At 53.8% G+C, this 5,424-nt stretch overlaps 1 long non-coding RNA gene across 1 annotated transcript in view; it reads right to left on the bottom strand.

The window, feature by feature from the left end:
* LOC102386835 overlaps positions 1 to 5,424 on the bottom strand; it is a 9,635-nt gene that overhangs the window by 1,966 nt on the left and 2,245 nt on the right. The window lies entirely within an intron of this gene.

The raw sequence follows: 5,424 nt of genomic DNA, 5'->3' as shown, positions 1-5,424 counted from the left end.
ATCTGCACTGACTGAAGGCCTGACAGAGCTATCCCCAAGACTGTCCCTACCTCTGGTAGGTGGGATGTCCCGGTCCCTGTTCAAGAAAACAGAGGCAAAGAAACTGTTAAAAATATCAGCTTTCTTGTCTGGCGTGGCCACCAGATTATCGTTTGTGTCGTGCAGGGGCCCTACATTGCCTGGTGCCCTCTTCTTGCTCCCAATGTACTTGAAAAAGGACTTTTTGGTGTCCTTAATCCTGGACACTTGCCTGATCTCCATCTCTGCCTTGGCCTTCCTAGTAGCCCACCTACATTCCCGGGCCGAGGAGGAGTACTCCTCCTTGGTGATAGCTCCTCCCTTCCACTGGTTGTGCGCCGCCCTTTTAGTCCTCAGACATTCCTGACTGCCCTTGCTGAGCCAAGGGGGTTTCTGAGCACTCTTACCCCCTCTTGCTTCTCTCAGGGACTGTTAACCTTTGGGCCTGGAGGATCGACCCCTTAAGGTACGACCATCCCTTGTGGACTCCCATCTCCTCTACCTTCTGGGCCCTCAGTGCCTCCCCCACTAGTCTCCTAAGCTCATTGAAGTTGAACCTTCTGAAGTCAAGGGCTTTAGCCTTGGTGTGAGCCCTTGACGCCCTGCGTTGGATAATGAAATCCAGCAGGTTTCACAGATTTCATAGATTTCATAGACATTAGGGCTGGAAGGGACCTCGGAAGATCATCGAGTCCAGCCCCCTGCCCAAAGGGCAGGAAGTCGGAGGTCAGACTAGATGATCCCCTCAGGTCCCTTCTGACCCTACCAAGTATAAAACTATGAAGTCAGCTGGGGTCACAGGATCCCAGCAAGATAAGCATCCAATTTACTCTTGAAAGTGTTCAATGTAGGTGCTTGAACCACCTCTGATGGCAGGCTATTTCAGACCTTGGGGGCTCGGACAGTAAAGAAATTCTTCCTTATGTCCAGCCTGAAACGGTCTTGCAGTAGTTTATGACCGTTCGACCTCGTCATCTCTTGGGGCGCTCTGGTGAACAAACATTCCCCCAGGTACTGCTGGTCACCCCTGATAAACTTATAGGTGGCCATCAGATCACCCCTGAGCCTGCATTTTTCCAGGCTAAAGAGCCCCGTGGCTCTCAGCCTGTTGTTGTAAGGTCTGTTTTCCTGATCTTGTATCATGCGCGTGGCTCTTCTCTGGACTCTCTCAAGCTTCTCCACATCCTTTTTGAATTGTGGAGCCCAAAACTGGTTGGAGTCCTACCTCTGAGGCCCAGTCCGGCCCTTTAGTAGCATACAAGGCTTGGGTCTTGCCCTGGCAGCTGTGAGCAACCTAGACTTTGTTGGGAGGCTTCTGGTTTCCTTGTGCTCCTCAGGGCCTGCCTCAGTTTCCCTGGATGGCTTCTTCCCATGGGGGAAAAAAGAAGAACCAGCACTGGGGAGACCTGCCTGAGCCACTAAGTTTCCACTGGGTGCCATGCTCCCTGTTGGGGGCTGTGAGGAGCTGTAACACTAGCAAACTTCCACACCTCGTTCCCAAGGTGAGCCTGCAGGTTTGCAGCCAGGATGTAATGTCCTGCCCTGCCGTGGGTCTCTGGAGGGAGAAGCGAAGCCATTTTCATTTTTCTGCAGTCAAATACAGGGTAGAAGCTAAATGCTGGGGCTCTCTCCTAGGAGGGGGCTCCCAGTATAACCTGGACAAGCGGGTGCTTGGGTCTAATGAGATTGAGAACCACAAGCCTATGGGCTCCATCTGTGGGTAACTGGCCTGGGCTGACACAGCTAGCAAGCTCCATACAAATACCTGCTGGTGCCAGCCTGGCCTGGGAGGCCTGGATGCTCCAGAGGCTTGAAGAGATAGAGGCCCAGAGACTGCTGGGCGTGGGGCTGCTGCTTTCCCAATAGAGGTGGCTGGAGCCTAGATCCTATGGTGGTTCTGTGTCTGCCTTGGCTCCAGGTGTGCTGCATCGCCTGGACAGAAAAGGCCCCTCTCCAGCGGCTGAGCCAGGGTGGGAGTGGGGGGACTTCTCTGGGGAGTTGGGACCATGCTAAGAGCTGGCCTGCACTCAAGGTTGGGGGTTCTCAAGGTGGAGAGGGTGTCCCAAACCAGTGCTCCCCTTCCTGGCAAGCACTGTCACTGGACTTGGGCACTGGGGGTGCTCCCAGCATAGACCATCTCCCTGAAGACAAAACACTGGTAAGGCAGAGCTGCATCTGGGGTGGGAGTGTCTGACAGCTTGGGACAGGAAGTGTTGCAGGGCAGTGGGAACTGCGGGCAGCACACAGGAGGCATCACTGGACCTCAGGCCCAGAGGCCCGAGGCCCACACACACAGCTCCCCCCACTACTGTAAACACAGCCCAGCACACTGGGGGGGTGGGGAAGGAGGGTCTCCACTCTATGCTACCCAGGCAGGGCCAGCAATGAAAAGCCCACATCGTACTGTGCTGCCCCACTCCCCAGCCACCCTAGTCTGTGGGCAGCTTGGACCCTTTAGGCCCTGAAGCACCAAAGCAGAGACTTCCACAGGGTCAGTCTTCCATTGAGTGGCACCTTCCCATCAGGGCTTCACTACAACCCAGTTATGGGGACCCAGGTGTCCAGAAGGCCCCCCTGGCCTTCAGTGGGACTTGGGGATGTGGCCACCCACATAGAAATTCCTGGTGATCTTGGGTGGGGTGAACTCGGTCCCCTCCAGCTTTGGGGTAAGGATGATCTGGCAGCCTAGGCAGGAGTTCTCCTGCAGCAGCAGGGGCCAGGCCATGTTCAGCATGTCCTCCTCCCTGTGGGGGCAAGAGGGGTTGGGACTGTGTCCTTCCCACCTGGGGGAGGGTGGGGGAAACAAGACTCCTCCTGGCTGCTGAGATAGGGACATCCACTGCACCAAGGAGGGGGAGCCCCATGAAAAGGGGGTGCCGCAGCCAGTCACACAGGATCAGAGCAGGACCTATGTGTGCACCACCACCAACCAGCACAGCACTGTCAGCCAGTCCATGGCTGTCCAAGTGGCATGTGAATGGCATCAAAGGTGAGCAGGTACTCCAAGGGGACAGGGAGTGGGAGGCTGTGGGATTTGGGAGCCCCCAGGGGTTTCCCGAGTAAGCTGAAGGGGGATGGAGGTCTGCACATAGGACTGAGTAGAGGCAGGTGTCAGACTTAGGGCCTGAGGGAGCCCCTCACAGGGCTGAGTTCCACTTGTTTGAAGGTTAACAGAGCTGGGACTGGGATACAGACCCCAATAGCTGGGGCCTCTCACTGCCCAGCCCCCCACAGGCCAAGATTCGGGCTACACCGTGCACTGTACACTCTCTCCAGACAGAGAACAGGGCTTGTCATGCTGGCCACTGGCCAGATCACTCTAAGCCAAGTCTGAGGCCATGCCTAGTGTGACCACTGGTCTTGTTTTATACCAGACCATCCTATTTTAAACCCTTTGTCTCCTGTCCATTTCTGAATGAGGAAAGGACTGCAAAACATCTTATTTTTCAGTTCATTAGTAGAAATACATGTTAATCATTTATCGTAATTCCAGAGGTAGGGCCAGGAGGAGCAGCATTTGGAGCCAGCTAGAGAGGGAGGTGGAGGATCCCAGGGGCTGGTCCTTCTGTGCCTGTGGGAGGAGCCATGTGCAGGCACAGTGAGAGCCAAGGTGCTCCTGCACCTGAGCTCCCTGACCCTGGGCTGGGTGTGTGCAGGTGGGCCTGGGCCCCAGGGCCAGCTGAGCTGAGCTGCCAGGGCCAGGCAGTTGTACACACACACACACACACCCCTGCACTGCCTCCAAGCAAGGTAATGGCTTTGAGAACAGGCAGGTGGAACACTGCATTTTTTATCTGCTGGAGCATGGGTGGGACTGGGAGGAGGCTCTTGTCACCATATTTGCACCCACAGAGCAGTCCAGTGAGTCCCTGAGGTGTGCTGCTGTGTGGGGAGAGGGAGCTTTGGGTACAGGAGCTGCTGGGCTCCTGGGAGGTTGGGCTAGCTCATTAAGCCATTATTTCTCCTCTGGGACGCACAAACCTGTCTGTCTCCCAGGGAAGGAAGAGAAGGTCCTGCCAGGCAGCTGGCTGCACTGCCACAGGCATCCAACACCCACCAATCCACTCAACCCATCTCTGACCAGAATGTGGCCAGGGCAGATAAATATATATATTTATTTATTTTAAAATAAATTTTTCATGTTCCAAACCAATTAGCCAAATCAAGTCCAAATCCGTGAGTCAGTCCAGAACCATAAGTGGCCCTACAACCAGCAAACATCCTCTACCCCCACCAGGGGCTTCAGATATTTCAAAAGTCTTTTGGCAGGTATCCTACATGCAGGCCCAAACCCGAAGGCTTGGGTTTGGATGCCCCCAAGTTTTGCCTGCCCTCAGCCATATGGCTGCAGAAGAAAGCTAGGGAAAAGCCTGAGCAAAATGGTGGCAGAGGAAATATCCTGACCAGCATTCCCTCTAAGCTGTGTGGCATGCGTGGCCACGCAGGCATGCCTGGCAGCATGGCATGAGCGCACCTGCATGGCCACTCATGCTGCGCAGCTTAGAGTAAACACTGACCCTGACCAAGGTAGCGCAGTTAAAATGGCACTGTGTAGTGGAGGATTACACCCTTGTCTGCTTGTGGACAGGACTCTTTACGAGAGCCCAGTAGCTAGCTTCCCACTGGCCAGATTCCAGTGGGAGGATCTCAGCTACACATAGACTGCATGGACATGGGAGACTTCTCCCTAGCTTGCTCCTGCTGCCATACAGCTGAAGGCAAGCAAAGCTCAGGGGCATCCTAACCCCAAGCCTCTGGGCTTGAGCTTGGGTTTGCATGTAGGATGCCTGGCAAAGGATTTGGAAGTATCTGAAGATCCAGGCTGGGGTGGAGGATACTTGCCGGTAGCAGGGCCACACATGATTCCTGAATGATTCAAACAGATTTGGACCTGATTTGGCTAATTTGACTTGGGACACAACTTTTTTATTTAAAAAAATGTGGCCAGAGCAGATTCCCAGAGAGGGGTGGGGAGGGTTGGTTTGCTTTACTTTATTGGTATAGTATTCAAATTAATAAATATTATAATAAAAATAGTTATAATCATTACTGTTTATTAATTTGGTTCTCATGAACAAAATGGCTACTCTCTGCATTCAGTGTCATTAAAAGTGCAAAATAACAGAGTTAATATTTTACTATAACAGTCACCAATAACCCAAGGCTGGTGCCATTTTCCTAGTCTTTTTGTGGTGGCCCACCCCTTGCTGCTGATTGGCCATGGGGCCAGTGGTCCTGTCCTACCCCTCACCAAAGAGAGGTCCTTTATTCTGGGGGTGCATCAGTGGCCACCCTAGCTGCACTGGGTGCTATACAACCCCCCAAGCTGAGACTGGGACTGTGTCAGGCACTGTACAACCCCCTCCAGGCAGAAAACAGGTCCCTGTCATACTGGGCACTGCCAAG

This window comes from Alligator sinensis, unplaced genomic scaffold (genome assembly GCF_000455745.1).
Source record: "Alligator sinensis unplaced genomic scaffold, ASM45574v1 scaffold707_1, whole genome shotgun sequence".
In the NCBI taxonomy this organism is placed as follows: domain Eukaryota; kingdom Metazoa; phylum Chordata; order Crocodylia; family Alligatoridae; genus Alligator; species Alligator sinensis.
The sequence above is the reverse complement of the archived record's forward strand: the minus strand, read 5'-3'. Positions and strand labels throughout refer to the sequence as shown.